Raw genomic sequence first — 21,193 nt, forward strand, 5'->3', positions numbered from 1 at the left:
ACATGAGTAACTATGAAATAAGAAACAGTGAAACTTTCGTCCTGAAATACTGCTGTTATTATTGACGTAAACAACATTAACGAAAGTTTTGAAAACTTTTTCGATGTTAATTGTCGCTTCCGCGTAACATTACCGTTTAAATGATTATCATTAATAGCTAAACAGGCTAGTACAAGTCAGCTTAGCTGAAACAATCGAACCTGCGGTCTTAAATACAGGATTTATAGAGTACTAGTTTGGATGTATTTTCGATAACGACGTAGATGACGTGGCTCGTCTCCCAGCATTGTTCAGTAATTAGTCAGGCCATTAGTGAAGCGGTGGCGCTGACCTCTGACGCTGTAGGTAAAGTTGTTGTACTAAATGCAGGCAATATTATGCCATCTGACGCGGCTGACATCTTGGCGTCAGCACCAGGCATCTTCAGTCTCGTCAACATTCTGGGGTCAGAGAAGATTATTCTGGACGAAGCTATCCAGCAGAAAGTGATATAATCTGGAGGCATCAACGTCGGTGTAGAGCATGACACCGACGTCTATAACATCATTGAGGAGGAGCTAGGCATAACGGGAAACCTTGCCTATAACTTAAAGGCAACTCTTTGTGTTACAGACAATTACAGGCTGTCGCGTGTGGAAGCACCAGCCTGTATGAGGGTCAAGGAAATAAATGAAAGAAAGGCCATCCTCTATCTTAGCCAAGTAAGGAACACCGAAAACATCACATGTTATTACGAGAGAATAGAAATCAGTGAAGACCCAAGTCACACGTATTTGCAAGCTGACTTGACTTTCATCAATTCTAAAGGAAAGAAAATACGTAAAATACTAAATTTTTAACAATTATGTTCCTAGTCATTTTTCAAGAAAAGTGACTTTGTCTTCAAAATGTGAGAACTAGTTTTAACATAAATGAACTAATCCTCTTCCTTCATACTTATCACATTATAAGGACAAACCCAAATTAAATCCACTTGCGCTAAAAAGTAGAGCGACAGTCTTGCGTCTTGCTGGACGGCGTTCAATTCCCGACTGTCCAAGTGGTTGGGCACCATTCCTCACATCCCCTTCCCCGTCCCAGGCCAAATCCTTATCCTGATGCCTTCCAAGTGCTATATAGTTGTAATGGCTTTGCACTTTCTCCTGATAGTTCCCATCCATTGGTGTTAGGCCCTTGAGAATGTTGACGAGGCTCCCAGGCGCTGGTTACAGTAGTGAAGTTGTGGGTGACGGAAGGCTGGAACCTCCAGCGGATTGACGGGTGCCATCACCTGACCGTCGTATTGACGGGTGCCATCACCTGGCCGTCGTATCGACGGGTGCCATCACCTGACCGTCGTATCGACGGGTGCCATCACCTGACCGTCGTATTGATGGGTGCCATCACCTGACCGTCGTATCGACGGGTGACATCACCTGGCCGTCGTATCGACGGGTGACATCACCTGACCGTCGTATCGACGGGTGCCATCACCTGACCGTCGTATCGACGGGTGCCATCACCTGACCGTCGTATTGACGGGTGCCATCACCTGGCCGTCGTATCGACGGGTGCCATCACCTGGCCGTCGTATCGACGGGTGCCATCACCTGACCGTCGTATCGACGGGTGCCATCACCTGACCGTCGTATTGACGGGTGCCATCACCTGACCGTCGTATCGACGGGTGACATCACCTGGACCGTCGTATCGACGGGTGCCATCACCTGACCGTCGTATCGACGGGTGCCATCACCTGACCGTCGTATCGACGGGTGCCATCACCTGACCGTCGTATTGACGGGTGCCATCACCTGGCCGTCGTATCGACGGGTGCCATCACCTGGCCGTCGTATCGACGGGTGACATCACCTGACCGTCGTATCGACGGGTGCCATCACCTGACCGTCGTATCGACGGGTGCCATCACCTGACCGTCGTATTGACGGGTGCCATCACCTGACCGTCGTATCACGGGTGACATCACCTGACCGTCGTATCGACGGGTGACATCACCTGGCCGTCGTATCGACGGGTGCCATCACCTGGCCGTCGTATCGACGGGTGCCATCGCCTGACCGTCGTATCGACGGGTGCCATCACCTGACCGTCGTATTGACGGGTGCCATCACCTGACCGTCGTATCGACGGGTGACATCACCTGGCCGTCGTATCGACGGGTGACATCACCTGACCGTCGTATCGATGGGTGCCATCACCTGACCGTCGTATCGACGGGTGCCATCACCTGACCGTCGTATTGACGGGTGCCATCACCTGACCGTCGTATCGACGGGTGACATCACCTGACCGTCGTATCGACGGGTGACATCACCTGGCCGTCGTATCGACGGGTGCCATCACCTGGCCGTCGTATCGACGGGTGCCATCACCTGGCCGTCGTATCGACGGGTGACATCACCTGGCCGTCGTATCGACGGGTGCCATCACCTGGCCGTCGTATCGACGGGTGCCATCACCTGGCCGTCGTATCGACGGGTGCCATCACCTGGCCGTCGTATTGACGGGTGTTTTATTTTTTATTTATTATAATGTTTTTTTATTTAATTTAATGTTTTTTAGGTGTGTGTGTGTGTGTGTGTGTGTGTGTGTGTGTGTGTGTGTGTGTGTGTGTGTGTGTGTGTGTGTGTGTGTGTGTGTGTGTGTACTCACTCACCTAGTTGTGTTTGCGGGGGTTGAGCTCTGGCTCTTTGGTCCCGCCTCTCAACCGTCAATCAACAGGTGTACAGATTCCTGAGCCTATCGGGCTCTGTCATATCTACACTTGAAACTGTGTATGGAGTCAGCCTCCACCACATCACCCCCTAATGCATTCCATTTGTCAACCACTCTGACACTAAAAAAGTTCTTTCTAATATCTCTGTGGCTCATTTGGGCACTCAGTTTCCACCTGTGTCCCCTTGTGCGTGTTCCCCTTGTGTTAAATAGACTGTCTTTATCTACCCTATCAATCCCCTTCAGAATCTTGAATGTGGTGATCATGTCCCCCCTAACTCTTCTGTCTTCCAGCGAAGTGAGGTTTAATTCCCGTAGTCTCTCCTCGTAGCTCATACCTCTCAGCTCGGGTACTAGGCTGTGTGTGTGTGTGTGTGTGTGTGTGTGTGTGTGTGTGTGTGTGTATTCACCTAGTTGTGCTTGCTGGGGTTGAGCTCTGCTCTTTCGTCAGAGAAAGGTGCGTAGTACTCACCTCACCTAATTGTACTCACCTAATTGTACTCACCTAATTGTGCTTGCGGGGGTTGAGCTTTGTCTCTTTGGTCCCGCTTCTCAACTGTCAATCAACTGGTGTACAGGTTCCTGAGCCTACTGGGCTCTATCATATCTACATTTGAAACTGTGCATGGAGTCAGCCTCCACCACATCACTGCCTAGTGCATTCCATTTATTAACTACCCTGACACTGAAAAAATTCTTTCTAGCGTCTCTGTGTCTCATCTGGGTACTAAGTTTCCACTTGTGTCCCCTTGTTCGTGTCCCACCCGTGCTGAAGAGTTTGTCTTTGTCCACTCTGTCAACCACCTACAAAATTCTCATGGAAATTATCATGTCTCCCCTTACTCTTCTGTTTTCCAGGGACGTGAGGTTCAGCTCCTTTAGCCTTTTCTCGTAGCTCATACCTCTCAGTTCCAGGACGAGCCTGGTGGCATACCGCTGATTCTTCTCTGACTGTCTTGTGTTTAACTAGGTATGGACTCAAGGCTGGAGCTTCATATTCCAGGATTGGTCTGACATAAGTGGTATACAAGGTCCTGAACGATTCCTTACACAAGTTTCTAAAGGCAGTTCTTATGTTGGCCAGTCTAGCATATTCCGCTGATGATATTCTTTTGATGTGGGCCTCTGGGGACAGGTTCGGTGTGATATCAACTCCCAGATCTTTCTTTCTATTTGACTTTTGCAGGATTTCACCTCCCAGATGGTATCATGTGTTCAGCCTCCTGCTCCCTCCGCCTAATTTCATTACCTTACACTTTCCTGAGTTTAACTTTAGCAGCTATTTTATAGACCATTCCTCCAGTTTGTCCAGGTTATCCTTTAGTCTCTGTCTATCTTCATCTGTTTTGATTCTTCTCATAATTCTTGCATCATCAGCAAACATTCAGAGGAACGAGTCTATAATAAGGCATAATAAGGGAGATATTAATAAGGTATTATATATTTCACTGAATAGAAAGCGAAATAATAGATATAAATTGAACAAGTTTAGATTTAGGAAAGACCTGGGTAAATACTAGTTTGGTAACAGGGTTGTTGACTTGTAGAACAAATTACTGGGTAACATAGACGTAGGATCTCTTGAGTTTGGGTGGATATAAGTTAAAGCTGCTTCGTATGGGCCAATAGACCTTCAGCAGTTTCCTTCATTCCTATGTTCTTATGTTTGTATTCTTGTTCCCGATTTGTTCATGCTCTATCAAAATAATTCCATGATTACGAGATTCATACATACCGGAATAATATACACACGGCTTTAAAAACGTATCGTATAACACCACCAGTCACTTAAAAGTATATTAATAATTGAATATTATGTCCGCTTGACCTTCACTATGCTTGAAAATATTTAGTTTAATATTTTAAACATTTTCAGTAGATACTACTGTTGTTGTCAGTCTTCGAACATTATCAACAGCATCTTCATTATTAATACATGACTAGTAAAATCTCTCCGAGTTCTCTTGCTGATGTCTAATCACTATGATACGAAACTTCTGAATTGATGTTAATAAAACCAGTGTTGTCCTCAGTGATTTAAAACCTACATCACTCGTATACATATCATACCTGCAATGTGTTCCCGTATTGTAACCCAAGCTCCCTCACACACCTGCAGCGCCCTCGCACATACCTGCAGCGCCCTCGCACATACCTGTAGCTTCCTCACATACTTGTAGTTTCCTCACACACCTGTATACATATCATACCTGCAATGTGTTCATGTATTGTAACCTGAGCTCCCCACGTGTTGCGACCCAAGTGGTTTTAACAGCAGTGACCATGTGGAGGGCACGGTGGACATTACCTGTAGCTCCCTCATGCACACCTGAAGTGCCCTTGCACACACCTGCAGCTCCAACACACCTGCAATAGAAAAGCCCTTTTAAGTATGTTTCGAGCAAATTAACTAGTGCATACAACTTTAAAATGTATATATAAATCTATACAAGTACATATATGTAAGGGACATTTGCAAACATTCAGGAAATATAAAAGGATTAGAATGCAGTTATAACTGTTGCGAGTTAATCTTATACTCGCTCCATTATCTCATAATCTTAATAGCATAACTAATTAGCACTAATTACAGAAGCTACAGTCCTTTCCACAATTACCGGTAATACTCTTCTCATCTTGTTGGAGGGAGCCGAGGTGTAGTCACCATATAAGCAAGCGATATGAGGAATAGCGAACAGTACAATTTCCACAGTTAACAATGTAGCACTCAGCGTGTACAGATCTAATTGACTCAAGACGCTACAGCTTCAACACAGAGCAGACAACAGACTACGACCACATCGAGCTACAACGTTCTCGCTCCCCGAGTTCAGACACTGGCAATTCCCAATCGAGCCTCCACGCTCTCCCACATAGAGCTCCGCGACTCCGCCCTCACTCAGCTCTCTGCTCTGCTCCAAGCTCCGTCTGAACGTTTACGACAATGCACCAACCGACTACTGTAATCAAGACTAATAAATAAATATGAAAACTCACTAAACAATGTGTATCTAATCTACCCAACGACGTAACAATCATACGTTACATAACCATCCCCAAAAAGTGTTTAAATATACTAAGGAAAGGAAAATGTCGCTTTGAATCAACATGTAGATCAACATCACAACAAAAGTCTGGACATGTGTTGGGATCTTGGCACATGCGCTGGTTAGGCAAAACCTTCTGCTCTACAAATGCAAGTGTTTGGGTATATTCTCCGCAGGCAAGGGATAAAGTTAATAAGAAATAGTGTGACGCAATATGATCAAGCCCACTGTCCGCTTCTCCGTAAACAATATCCACCGAGCTACAAACAAACAGGAATTTAAATATAGTTGCAATGACAAAGGTATTATACGAGTAATGCAATTCCATTAATTAATAATTGGAAAGCTTTCATTAGCAAGAATACCATGTATGCTAGCTACACGATATACTTTTCATGGTAGGCATGTAGCAGCTTTTGCTGACAGAGTTAAGTGCGTAGGACTGTTGTAGGCATCACAGTAATAGTGATATGGTTATGACCATTGGAAGCTGCGGCTGCTGTTGTAGCCGCTTCAATGTGAATTAGGTCGATGTACTGTTGCAATATACAACATAGGAGAAAGTATGAGGTAGTGAATCAAGAACTACATCACTTATCAAATGGTGGAGGGAAATGAGTGGTAATACACACGAGTAGTCAAATTGTGGTCACACCGAGGTGTGGTCAAAGATTAAGACAGCCTTGGGCCATGTAAGCCAATGTTACAGCCAAGAGGTCACGAAGTTTGATACAAAGTTCGTGGAAACATATAGATAGACATTTAATGTAATTATAGCGTCCTTGGGATGCTGGGTGTGGTGGTGAATGCTATGACCAGTTGGAGGGCAGTCTTGTGGAAGCCGCGGTTTCATCAAGTACTCCTCCTTATCTGCTTGTGGAAGTGACAGAGAAACCAGCCTAATGTGGGGACCCGATGTGATCTTGTTGACTCCAGTCGAGTCTGCAATGTGAGAGTATTGTATGAGAGACTAACCGGGTGTGTGGAGTGTTGAAGTAATGATTCTGGGTTAGGAACTTAATTTGAGGTTATGAGTTGTAGATGATGGGCAGGTGTGTCTAGGGCGTTTATTGCCAAGAGTTACCAATTTCCAGTACAAACCTATTGGTACACCTCAAGGGTCTAGGTGGCGAAAAATAGATTGCATGAAGTTAACAATTTCATGAGGCTAATTATATACAGTAGGGTAAATATTGTATTCAAAACGAACCTGGGTTTGAGTTTACGACAGACAAAAATAAATGAAACCACTAATAAACCTCAATGTATGAGGAAAACACGGATCAATTAATATAGAAGATACCAATTATTTTACATTGATCTATTTCGGTCGAGGATGGGCCGTGGCAATACTTCTAAGTATTAAATGCAGTGCAAGAGTGGGACTGAAAATTTTGCTCAGCAAACTGTTGAGAGAATTAAATGGAAAATGATCTACCTAATAATAGAAGTTACACATAATCCATCAAACTTTAAGAGGGAAAAATAGATTTTATGGTAACTAATATCTAAAGCATCTAGGTCTCCTATCTTGAGATAATTTGGGGCTTAGTGTCCCCGCGGCCCGGTCCTCGACCAGGCCTCCACCCCCAGGAAGCAGTCCGTGACAGCTGACTAACACCGAGGTACCTATTTACTGCTAGGTAACAGGTGAATCAGGGTGAAAGAAACTCTGCCCATTGTTTCTCTCCGCACCCGGGATCGAACCCGGGACCACAGGATCACGTGCCCAGTGTTCTGTTCGCTCTGTGTGAAAAACCTGCTGGGATTGATATAAGAGGAGACTACCAGGGACTTGTACTGAACTAAATTAAAAATTTACTGTCTGCAAATTAATTCAATTAAAATCTCTAGCTAGGGTTGTAAATCCTAGCTCCTCTTTTCCTAATGACAGATTGTGGGCTGTAAGGGACAGGTGGGGTGAATTAGTTGATAGAAGTTCCAGTCCACCTGTAGACAGGGATCTCACATCAGCTTGTATTTTATACAAGGATAAGATTTAATAAATTCAGTTGTATGACTGAACACTGGCTCTGTTTAAATCAGGGATTTAAACATACATAGTCTAACCTAGCACCATAACTATTAACAGCCAATATGTACTTATACTATAAACAACAAATTAAATTGTAAAAGTTTAATAAATGACTTTTAATTGTAGTCTAAATACTGTTAACTAAGTACTAGAAATAATTCAATTAAATGAACTTATATGATAACTTAAAAATAACTAAGCAAGCAATTGATAACTTAATTTATATATTCAAGTATATATGCAATGTATTTATATTCAATTTATGATTAGGTACAGTTAGCTTGACTGAATCTCTTCCAACACTATGGACACTTATGAGTTTCTTTACTTATTGCGGCTGAATTCTTTTCTGACACAATGGACACTCACGAGTCTAGTGCTGGATAAGATTCACAGCTACACTACAATTTTAATAAACGTACTGAAAAATGAGGCGTTGCCTCGCTTTTTAACCAACAGACAGATTTATAGGATATTAAAGTCACACAAGCATACAATTGGCCAATCATATACCAAATAACCTTCAATATACTTCTCTGCCTGTCGGGGTGCCTATCTGACAAGGAGCCAGACTGATTAACCCTCTCTTGTTGAGTTTGGGCACGATATTTTGCCACAGCGTTGCTGTATGATGATCTGGTAGCGTTGCTACGTGATTGTCCCTGCAGTTGCAGAAGAATGATAGTTGATAAAGATTAGGAATGAAGGTGGTGGAAACCGTGTCACTGTGATCTCCACTATACACTCTTATTTTATATAAATGTTCTAGGATTTTCCTTGTAGATATTGTCCAGATACTCCCCCAGTTCTAGAGAGTGTTCACTGGTGATAAAGATATTAGATAAGGTGTCCTTGAGCTGGTAATGTTCGCTAAGGATCCGTCACTTGTTCACTCAGTTGTAATCAAACACGAAGTGCCCCGGGCTGTCTTGGTGGGCGCTTCACTCCCCCCCATCGCCCTGCCATGCTCCCTGAGCACGGTAGCCTTCTATGAATATTGATTGATTATTTTTACAGTCTAGACTTATGATTGAGATAAGATGTGATTATAATATAATTAGATATAGGATATAAAGATTATTAGTAGCACTTGATAGTACCACTGATTCTTATTAAGGATTCGATTTTATCCCTACCGGATGTTGAATAAATGTTCCAATAGTTTTTTAATTAACAAATCCTTCTAGAAGCTTCTGGATCCTTGAGAGATCATGCACAAAGTCACGTAGGCATCAATAGGGCCCTGTTGCCTACGTGTTCACAGTGACATTGTCATCTAGGATCAAGCTATATAATGAATCTATAATGATTCTAATATGATTTTGATACGATTTAGATATGATTTTTATATGATATAGAAATGATATAGAAATTATACATTTCTTAGATGATTATTAGATATGGTGGGTAAAAATTTCCCACACGCTCAGCCACCGGCTCCCCAAACAAACTAACAATAAACATCAGTAAACACCAAAATTGGTGTCTAACAAACACCGACTAATTTGAGTACAATAAACTTTATTTGCTATACAGCTTATTGTGTGCCAACACAATAAGATAATATAGACTTGTGTAACAGGGAGACACTGATAAGTAGCATCTTAAAAGGGAGCGAGTTAAGCAACAGAGATCATGAGGAAATTACCTTAAACGAGACACGAAAAAGTTATTTGAGAGAAACTTAAGGCGCCAGATTTTTCTCTCTTCTGATTCATATATTTAGGGGTTCTTTGGGAATTTTAAATTTGGCAGACCTAAACATGGGAGTTGGGCAGTTCTTGAGCCTTGTCTTGTTTACTGAGGTGGTTACTGGATTATGATGTAATGTTTTTATTTAAAAAGATTACAAATAAAGCCCAGAAACGTTGTACGCTATAGATTGCTGATTTAAAATAGTAGTGACCCAAAACGAATAACCATGGCACTAAAGAGCCTAATCAGAAAACAGAAGGCTCAATACAAACGAATTATGACAAGAATATTTAAGAAAAAAGTACGTATTGCAGGGCAAGCAAAGAAAGCCTTCAGTGTTTCACCAGATGAAACAAAGATTACAGACAACACCTGGCTATTAAAATATAAGTCAAATAACTGATAATGAAAATGGTTTAAATTACGAAATTATAAGAAAGTACCAAAGAACTTTATGAATACAGCAAAACAAATCAACGTAGAATGTGCAGATGACGTCTTGACTAGTTTAGTGGTTACCAGAGAGGAAATTATTAAATAAACAAACAAATAAAAATGGACGCAATGGCGATCACAGGGAGGAGGAGGTAAGCTGCCGCAGCCACAAGGTCACCTGACCTTAAGGCAGACAGGATGTCCCCAGGGGACAGAGTCAGAGATTGCAGGTATTTCAAATATAATGTTTATATGAAACTCTGTGCGTTAATTTTTACTTTAATCATCATAAACTTAAGTGAGCAATACTGTCGAGCGTTTCCTGCATCATTCAATTTTTTTATGAAAAAATAGCTAAAATATATTTAGAATTCGGGATGTGGTTACAATACCCCTGAACATGTTTCTTCTCTCTTTTTAGAGGCAACTATGTTTATACGTTCTGCTTCTGGGGGAATCTGGCTCCAAGATAATAAATCTCATAAATCATTTGAAGGACCATCCTTAAGATAAGGAACTAATAATTGGAGAACCAGTGCCTATGGATCTCTTATATAAGTATGATGGAAATCTATTACTGTATAATGAATGAACTGTAGTTATAATAAATTACGAAGCCAAATCCCTCCACACACTTTGGGGGGTTTGATTAGTACAGAGAAATTAATGCATTTCAAGTACAAATAAATGAAGATTAATACACATGAAATATTGAAGAAAATATGAAATATTGGAGATTTTAAATAATCTTTGGATTAATAAAATATAATATTCTACAAACTACAAGAACGAAATAACAGCTTAGCTGTACGAAGGAAAGCTACCATACATTGGGATATTTTCGTCATGAGAAATTTGTTTCATCAGGCTATCCTGGGAACACTTGATCGAAGCAGCATCATATCTTCCTTATTATCAGTAATTCCAAGCTGAAAGGCGAGTAGTATGTAGAAATCTTCTAGAGTTATAATACCACATTTCTAAATTAGATGTGGTATAGCCCTGTATATACACTTACTGGTTATTTTTAATGGACGTGCAGCATAACGACAAATTGTCCTACTTATTATGTGAAATGTGATCACAAAGAACAAGGGAAATGAACTTATAGATATGCCGATACTGATGTCTGTGATATGATGAAGCAGTCACGTCCTCCTAGCGTCCATAGTGGAAGGGACGGCGGATTGATGAGGCGGTAATTTGACCAGCTTCCAGACAATCTCTCAAGCTTAACGGCGTCGCTTGCCAGTCCTTCCTCCTTCCCGGGTAGCTCATCATGTGCAGTTTTGCTATGGCGCGCTTAATATTATCTATGATTTAATTAATATCCCAGTTTACAGGAACTAAAGATTATCAGGAATTACAGAGAATTGCTTTGTCTTATTTGACAATATTCAAATTCTCATTTCATAATAATTAAATGAACGTTGTTCAATATGAGAGAGTACTGAATATAAATTCAGTCGTATGTGAATGCGCTGGAATAGCAATTGGTAATTGCAAGAATTATTACCAGCTAATAAACAATACTATATAAACGAAAATAAATGTATTATCTGCTTTAGTTCACGAAGTATATTCTTGCAAAAGTGTTATTAAATAATACTCATTAAAGAATGTGAAATTAGGAGAATTTAATATAATTCTTATTAATGTAAATATTTTCCCTTTCGTCATGTGATCTGATGCAACACTTGACTAGAATTTCTGGGGAAATGAGGCGTTATTATGAGTTAGTTAAATCATGTTATTTTCACTACTCTACTGGTTAGTAGTGTTAGTAAAATTATATTACACATTACATGAATAGTTTCTGAAGGTACTGAATATTAGTAATAAAGTGTTGAATATTTCCAACACTACTATCATACTCCCCAAAGCTAAACCGGAAATTAGAAATTCAATTGTGTTACTCTAAACAGCGAGCTAAACTTTCCCCAGTTCTTGAGTACTTGAGTATGAATCTAATGGTTAAAAAATAATATGATTAAGCCCATTTTAATCAGGAACTCACCCCCGTCTTCAGCAGAGTGAGTGAGGTTTGTTTTCGATCCCATGTACCAATTGGGTGTGAAGCTTTAACAAACTAGTAAATCTTTGAGTTCACACTTATATACATTGTGTGATTAGAAGGGGCCCAACAATCCAATGCATTGCATTTACATGCTTACAATGCATAGCATTTGCATTGCAGTGTTGCATCCTCAACGGTGCTGTTATCGGCCTCAGTGTAGCATTCTTCCATTAAATGTTCCTGCCGGGACTGAAGCAGGTGCTGGGGCTTTTCCTGGATGAGGAACAGGGGCCAGTGTCATCGTTGGTGCTGCCCATCCTCACCAACCCGTACTCTTAAAAATAACGTCGTTTTTCGGTCGTATGCGCCCTACGGCCAAAAATGGACGTAATTTTAAATGATCTGCTCACAAAAGTGATGTACTGTCCCGTTTTCTATTTGAGTCCTCTGGCTTACTCAGAAAGGTTAGGAGAGGAAACTTTCAATTAACATTTTTTATGACGTTTTGAAACTAAAAGGAGAATTTCCTGTCCACCTAACCTACCAGCGGACCCTTAACTTACTGTTTTGGAAAAAAAATCAAAATATATTGTCATTTTTTTTTTAATTTTCAAGTTAGGTCCATATTTGTCCATACGGGCAAACGGCCAAGTCAGCGGTAATTTGTAAGAGGACAAGTTGGGCCATCTTCAACACATTGTGGGTCTTGCCACTCTTCATGCTCTCCAGGATCATTAACACGATATGGTTTCAAGGCACAGCTGATAATGTATATCGACAGTGCCAAGGACGTCCCCACCTGATCAGCAGCATCAGTAAACTTGTAGCCAATATTCTCATCTCCATCTTTGTTCAGTTTCTTTTTCTCATACACGCTAGCTTGATGAAGCTGGAGCCTCTGGTGGGTGTAGATTTGATCCTAAACGGTATTCACCTGTGTATGCTTAATGCACTCTCTGCCTTTGAGTACAGATGGTTCAACATGGGTTGGGAACTATACAAGAGATTAAGTTTCATCGAAGAGAACTGGCTGTACTTCATGGGGTTTGGCCTTCCCCTTGCACTTATCACAATGTATCAATCTTCAATGTACATTAGTGGATGTCTCCTTGCTGTGTCATTTCCTGTTATCATCATCAGTGCCAACGAGGCTGATCCAGTGCTCAACTCCAATGGTTGCCAAATGCAATTGTTTTCTTTGGTGGTTGGTGAGTTGAACCGCATCATTCAGATTTTAGTCACAAGATATCCTCCACCGACCCCCAGCAAGACTCCTCAGCCACCTCCTTATCGCTCTACTTCCTTTCTTCCCATTAGATGTTAGGAAGATTGTTTTACTCAATGGGAATTACTTCAGATATTTGTAGCTGTTTTATTGTCTGTGACCAAAGCAAAAGTTGCTTCACCAAAGATGCAACAATATTTCATATTAATATTGCTTGGCCGGCAGTTGTTCTGTTGTATACTAAGAATTATTTTGATCCCATGTTAATTGATAATGATTTAGAGATACCATCTCTCTTCCCCAGATGTGAAGCTACATGTATTAAACACCCTGGATTTTTTTTTATATCCACATAACTTGGTCAAATAGGTCATCGACGAGGGTGGTTTCTTACACCCCCTTATTCACTCAACTAGAACTTGTTCCATCAGCTATGAGAGTTTATTATTTGGCTGCCTCTCTTGCCATCTTGTACAAGGGACTATAGTTAGCAATAGAATCTATGATGAAAATACGCGAGTATATAGTAATTTTAAGGTTTTATGATTAGCTTGTGAAATCTATGAAAAATATAGATCAAGAAATGTGAATGTACTTAAAATAGTGAAATGGAGTGAGACATTGACAGTATGTGAAGAATTTGTAAGCTGATAAATGGCTCGTGAATAAGTGGATGTAAGGACGCCAGACAGCTGAATGGACAGCGCTTCGGATTCGTAGTTCCGAGGATCCGGGTTCGATCCTCGGTGGAGGCGGAAACAAATGGGCAGAGTTTCTTTCGCCCTGATGTATCTGTTCACCTAGCAGTAAATAGGCACCTGGGAGTTAGACAGCTGCTACGGGCTGCTTCCTGGTGGGGTGTATCAAAAAATGAGGCCTGGTCGAGGACCGGTCCGCAAGGACGCTAAGCCCCAAAATTATCTCAAGATAAGATACATGCCAGTCTATATAGTCATAATATTAATTGGAGAGCCAAAACATATTGCTAAGTGCAGGAGTTTTGATGAACGCAATTTAATTTAGTCAGCCCAAATTAACCAATGTCCTAATATTTTTAATGTTAGCATTGACCTGTACAAATTTGACCTATATTTATATATTGTAGTTACAAATTATAACTACCTACTGTTGGGGTTTTACCTCTCTTCACTCTAGTCTGGGGTGAGCAATAGTTATGCTCAAGGTCACTTACCGTAGCCCTGCGGGTCTTCACTCGATCCTCACGGCGCCACTGCACGCCAGCAGAGTCTCCCAGTCAATCTTAACGGCCTCTTATTAAGAAAGAGTGAGAACACGACTCGTTCACTTGACTGTCGTGTGCCCTCCCCAACAATCGGGCTCTACGGTTAACCACAAGGTCGCCAACTGGTGTTTTAGGTGGCCAGTAACACCATCAGTGGACTGGTGGAATTAGTGGTAGCCTTGGCAAGGTCACACTCAAAAGATCAGGAATCAGGCAGGTACTTATTGTTATCACTCAATGCTTTCAGTATAATGTAGCCACAAGATCAATGGAGGAAATGATAAAAACACAAAGGTAATTTTGTATTTTACTTAAAATGTATGAAAGGTGTCGCAAGGCCAAACAATAACAAATAAATCAACTGATCCTGACGCGGCCGGTAATTCCCACGAATAGTCTGCGATCACTAGGGGGCAACACCTCCCCCTTCCTCATCAAGTGTCAAGAACAGCCGATCGCCTGGCCCCCCGCGCGGAAGCTCTTTGCTTGTTTTCTAGATTCACGCGCGCTGTTTCTTTAAATTCTCCAATATTACTAGAAACTCGCACACTCGATATTGGCACAAATAGACCGTATTACTCAGTTACACTGCACTCAGGCTCAAACAGTCTTTTCTACAATCAACGCTACCATGACTCACTGTAATGGTCTTACACTGTTATTCATCCCACAATATATTATGACATATTAACACTGGAGTTTTCAGTACTTTCTCTCGTGGGCGATAACGCAATAATTCACTGTACTAACAAATGAATAATCACTGTATGAACATAGCATATATAATGTAGATACATCAAATATCAATACATGGAAAATAAATGATTTCTGGGCACACAGCCTAACTTTCAAATACTGGCATAATATTATATATAATTTACCACTATATGTTCATATCAAAATCTATAGAAAGATATACACAACACAGTAAATTTATCACTTGTTCCTGGTGCCTGTACACACCAATAATCAACATGAATATTACAAGTACTCTTGATAGTACTGTCTAGCACACTGGTGCTTTACCGTGACATGGGTGAGACTTGCTCACGACATATAAAATCCTCAGGCTAGATAATATAGCCGAATAATATAGCTAACTAAAGGGGAATGGGGAGGGAACTAGAAACACCTACTTCACCCTATCCTCCGATGAGAGTCGAGATGTAGCTCCTGGTCCTCATGTCGGGAACGCCCCCACACTACACGTCGTCGTGTCCTACCAGAGCCTCTCGTCGTCCCACCATTTAGCGCGTCGTCTCCGTGCCTCCTCACTGCAGGTCCGTCCTCCTTCTTGACTTCTTGAAGGTTGGAGTCGGTCTCCTGGCCGTCGTCTTCTCCCATCAACGGCTGTCGCCTACGTCTCAGCTACAGTCGTCCGGTTTCCCCAAATAGTCCTCTCTTCCTCAGCTACCCAGTGGCTCTGTCAGCCACTACGCTGTCACGAACTGGTGAATTGCCACAGACGTCACATACGTCACTGCACGGCTTCACTGCTTCTGGCACAGTACCTGACTGGAGCACTTGTTGCTCAAATAACCGTCAATTCCCTCTTCTGGTTCAACACATGAACTAGGGAAGACTTCTCAGAGTACTGGCGGACTTCAGGTGACGCGTAAATCCACGGGAGCGGGAAACAACTGTCCAACTGACAGGACCAAGCCGTCGCACGTCCGACCTCTATGACGTGTCGTGTCTGACTGATGGCGCCAGCCCGGCTCGCGGGCCGGACCCCCTTCCTTCGTGACGTCACTTTCGCTACGGGAAGTTTTCATTGGCTCCCGGTGCCACATTGCTGTCAGTGACCAATCCGGTGCCACTGACGTCACACGGTTTTGGCGGGAGATTAGGGAGGCAAGCGCCATCTTGGCTCCCTAAAGGGCCTAAACCACAGGCCAAAATGTTACTATTTCACAAATTTCTCGGCTCTCCGAGAACACTTCACTCTCTCCCATATATCAAATTGTAGCCTGCAACGTAGGGAACGCTTGGGAAAAGCAGACATGACTCTTACTGCAGGCGTGGGAGAATTATAAGGGGGGGGGGGAACTCCGTCACATACCCCTCCCCTTAAAATAAGAGTCATGTCTCGTTAGTGTATGCGGGATAGGGCGTCCGCTACTACGTCGTCCTTCCCCTTGATGTGCTTGACCTTGATCCTTGTCAGACTCTCAGTGCGGGTGAGACTGGTGCCGTCCGCCCTGGACCACTTACTTTCCTCCTCCGGGAGTTCTCGGTCCCTCGGTACACTCAGACCCGTCTTCCGCTGGGGTTCTCTGGTACTCGTTCTGTCCTGCCTGGCGGCTCTTCCTTCCACATTGAAGAAAGGTCTCAGGCGGTCTGCGCGACACACCTGTTTCTTTCGGGGTCCATCCGGCTTCCCAATCTCGTACGACACTGGACCCAACCGTCGCAGCACTCGGTATGGTCTCTTGAACCGCGACTTGGTCACCCTACCTTTACCTGGCAGCACAACCATTACTTGGTATCCGACCTGAAAATTCCTCTGCGCAGCTCTCCTGTCGTACCACTCCGACATCTTACGTTGCGCCTTCTTCAGGAGTTTCCTAGCCAGTTCCTTCGCTCTTGTGAGACGTTCTTTGAACTTCTGGACATATTTATTCACCGTTCCCACGGTCGCTCCTGGTGTCCATCGTTCCCTCATCATAAATAGCATGGCATATATAATATAGATAAATGGAAAGTAAGCCTTCTCAGGACCCACACGTCCTCCTTCGGCCTCACTAACCAATTCGGGGAACTCCTCCTGCTGCAACTTTCCGAGACGAGTGCGGTTTACCCCTGGAGAACTGGTGAGTGTCACCTGCAACTCACCATTCGGGCTACTTTCGCCATCCACTCGTTCTCTGGGTCCTACGCAGAGGTGATCTGTTCCCAGGCTGTCAGTCGACTCCTCAGCCCCATCAGATCCACAACCTCCTTGTTCTTCGCGTTGTCTCGGTGTCACAGTACAAACTGGGATCGCCCCCGGTGCGATTCCCTTCTCGTCCCCACAGGCGTTCAACTCTCCGCCTGTCTTCTTGTACTGTTCTATGCACTCTTCGCCTTTCACGAGATGCGGGAGGACATATCCTCCACACGCGTCATTCCCCAAGATGACGCGTGCCTCCATCTTGGGCATTGATGTACAGACTCCCACCACTAGGGTCTTGCAGCCATATTCGGAATTTAAAGTTACCTGGTGTAGGGGCATCCTCACTGGGCCTCCCACAGTGGTCACACTTGCCACCCCCACACTGGTATTCTTGTAACCCTCGGGGAACAGGGTTTCACTTACCAGGGTAAAGTCAGCCCCGGTGTCTCTTAGCATCTTCACGGGGATGGGGTCTGCGACCCCCATCCTTACGGTTCCTTGACACATGAACGGGTGAACTTTCTTCTCCCCATTCAGCACGGGTTCATCCCGCACTCCCTCGGCCCTCTGGTCCTCGAACATCACTAAAGCAACATGTCCCCGCTGCTTAGGGCGTCTGCATTCCCACGCGACGTGTCCGGGTATTCCGCAGTTGTAGCAGCGGCCCCTCGGCGGAGACCATCTGCCACCGCTCGCCTTAGCACTGCCTCCAGAGGCCGTCGCACCCTCTGTCTTTCCCGCACCGCTTGTTGTTTCCTTCGTTGCAGTAACAACTCCCGAGCTTTCAGCTTGGCTCTCCTCTATCGGCTCTACAATACCTTTTGATCCTCGGGTGTTCCAACTTGAGAGGTGGGATTTGGGAGAACTCGCTCCTGTCCTCCATCCATCCGTCCTTCTATAACTCCTATCGTTTCCGACGTATGCGGGTGGTCGGTGCTGTCCCTCTCGGCGTGGGCGTAGTGCTTCCTCTAACATGTCGGCCCGGTCGGCTGCGGCCCTCAGGTCCTTTATGTCCGCCTCCTTTATCCTCATCCTGATCTCAGGAGAGAGCACGGACATAAACTTTTCCATGGCCATTAGTTCCTTGACCTCTTCGACCGACCTTGCTTCTTCAGAGTCCAGCCACTTAAGGAGCTTTCTTTCTATGTCCCTCGCCGTCTCCGCATACGACTTTCCTGGCAACCGGGTACATTCTCTAAACCTCTTCCGGTAACACTCTGGCGTGAGCTTAAAGGAACGGAGCACAGCTCGTTTTACCGCATCGTAGTTGGTGCATTCCTGGAAGTCGAGCATAGTGAAGGCTTCACGAGCTTCACCTGTGAGCCTCCCTTGGACCAACTCCGCCCACTCCGCCCTCGGCCACCTCTTCATAGCAGCAACTCTCTCAAAGTGATCGAAGAAACTTTCGGCTTCACTAGGCACAAAGACCGGCAGGTCTCGTTCCCTCACTCGTCGGTCTTCCGTTTGCGGTGGGGCAGGGGCACCTAGTCCCAGTTCAGCTCGCTTCAGCTCCACCTCCTTGTTGGCATCTATTTCCTGTTGTCTCATCCTAGCTTCTCGCTCGTGTTCTTCCCTGCGTAGTTGCGCTTCTTGCTCGTGTTCTTCCCTGCGTAGCTGTGCTTCTCGCTCTTGTTCTTCTCGGCGTAGCTGTGCTTCTCGCTCTTCCTTGCGCTGTTGTGCTTCTCGCTCCTCACGCTTCATCTGTGCTTCTCGCTCTTGCTCTTCTTTGCGCTGTTGTGCTTCTTCTCTCCTCAGCTGCGCTTCTGCTTCTCGCTCTTCCTTGCGCTGTTGTGCTTCTCGCTCTTCTTTGCGCTGTTGTGCTTCTTCTCTCCTCAGCTGCGCTTCTGCTTCTCGCTCTTCCTTGCGCCGCTGTGCTTCTCGCTCTTCTTTGCGCTGCTGTGCTTCCAGCTGCAACTTCATTATTTCCAGCTTAATGCTGTTCCTGCTGCCGCTGGATTCCCTGCTGCTTCCACCAATACTCAGGTGTTCACCCACACTGGCAGGTGTTTGGGGCCAGTTCCTCCCCCAAAGCTTCGTCTCGAGCCCTGAGCTGAGCCATTATCTCTATTCTTCTTTCACCAACTCTGGCAGATTTCAGCTTTATTCCAAAATGATCCGCTATAGCCTGTAACTGTGCCTTGGTGCACTCTTCCAGCACCTGTTCATCTCTAGAGTCAATAAACCTGGTTACTTTATCATCCTCCATCTTGTGCTATGAGTGATAACCTGCGCCTGATCTCTAACACCACTGCCAAGTACCACCACTGCAACCTTTACTTCGATCTATATCCTGGCAAGGTCGCCAATGTTGGGGATTTTACCTCTCTTCACTCTAGTCTGGGGTGAGCAATAGTTATGCTCAAGGTCACTCACCGTAGCCCTGCGGGTCTTCACTCGATCCTCATGGCGCCACTGCACGCCAGGAGAGTCTCCCAGTCAATCTTAACGGCCTCTTATTAAGAAAGAGTGAGAACACGACTCGTTCACTTGACTGTCGTGTGCCCTCCCCAACAATCGGGCTCTACGGTTAACCACAAGGTCGCCAACTGGTGTTTTAGGTGGCCAGTAACACCATCAGTGGACTGGTGGAATTAGTGGTAGCCTTGGCAAGGTCACACTCAAAAGATCAGGAATCAGGCAGGTACTTATTGTTATCACTCAATGCTTTCAGTATAATGTAGCCACAAGATCAATGGAGGAAATGATAAAAACACAAAGGTAATTTTGTATTTTACTTAAAATGTATGAAAGGTGTCGCAAGGCCAAACAATAACAAATAAATCAACTGATCCTGACGCGGCCGGTAATTCCCACGAATAGTCTGCGATCACTAGGGGGCAACACCTCCCCCTTCCTCATCAAGTGTCAAGAACAGCTGATCGCCTGGCCCCCCGCGCGGAAGCTCTTTGCTTGTTTTCTAGATTCACGCGCGCTGTTTCTTTAAATTCTCCAATATTACTAGAAACTCGCACACTCGATATTGGCACAAATAGACCGTATTACTCAGTTACACTGCACTCAGGCTCAAACAGTCTTTTCTACAATCAACGCTACCATGACTCACTGTAACTGGTCTTACACTGTTATTCATCCCACAATATATTATGACATATTAACACTGGAGTTTTCAGTACTTTCTCTCGTGGGTGATAACGCAATAATTCACTGTACTCACAAATGAATAATCACTGTATGAACATAGCATATATAATGTAGATACATCAAATATCAATACATGGAAAATAAATGATTTCTGGGCACACAGCCTAACTTTCAAATACTGGCATAATATTATATATAATTTACCACTATATGTTCATATCAAAATCTATAGAAAGATATACACAACACAGTAAATTTATCACTTGTTCCTGGTGCCTGTACACACCAATAATCAACATGAATATTACAAGTACTCTTGATAGTACTGTCTAGCACACTGGTGCTTTACCGTGACATGGGTGAGACTTGCTCACGACATATAAAATCCTCAGGCTAGATAATATAGCCGAATAATATAGCTAACTAAAGGGGAATGGGGAGGGAACTAGAAACACCTACTTCACCCTATCCTCCGATGAGAGTCGAGATGTAGCTCCTGGTCCTCGTGTCGGGAACGCCCCCACACTACACGTCGTCGTCGTGTCCTACCAGAGCCTCTCGTCGTCCCACCGTTTAGCGCGTCGTCTCCGTGCCTCCTCACTGCAGGTCCGTCCTCCTTCTTGACTTCTTGAAGGTTGGAGTCGGTCTCCTGGCCGTCGACTTCTCCCATCAATGGCTGTCGCCTACGTCTCAGCTACAGTCGTCCGGTTTCCCCAAATAGTCCTCTCTTCCTCAGCTACCCAGTGGCTCTGTCAGCCACTACGCTGTCACGAACTGGTGAATTGCCACAGACGTCACATACGT

At 44.1% G+C, this 21,193-nt stretch overlaps 1 pseudogene; it reads left to right on the top strand.

Moving 5' to 3' along the window:
* The first annotated feature begins 263 nt into the window (after window positions 1–263).
* On the top strand, window positions 264–13,268 carry LOC138364181 (etoposide-induced protein 2.4 homolog; annotated as a pseudogene).
* Window positions 13,269–21,193: the final 7,925 nt, after the last annotated feature.

This window comes from Procambarus clarkii, chromosome 12, assembly GCF_040958095.1.
Source record: "Procambarus clarkii isolate CNS0578487 chromosome 12, FALCON_Pclarkii_2.0, whole genome shotgun sequence".
In the NCBI taxonomy this organism is placed as follows: domain Eukaryota; kingdom Metazoa; phylum Arthropoda; class Malacostraca; order Decapoda; family Cambaridae; genus Procambarus; species Procambarus clarkii.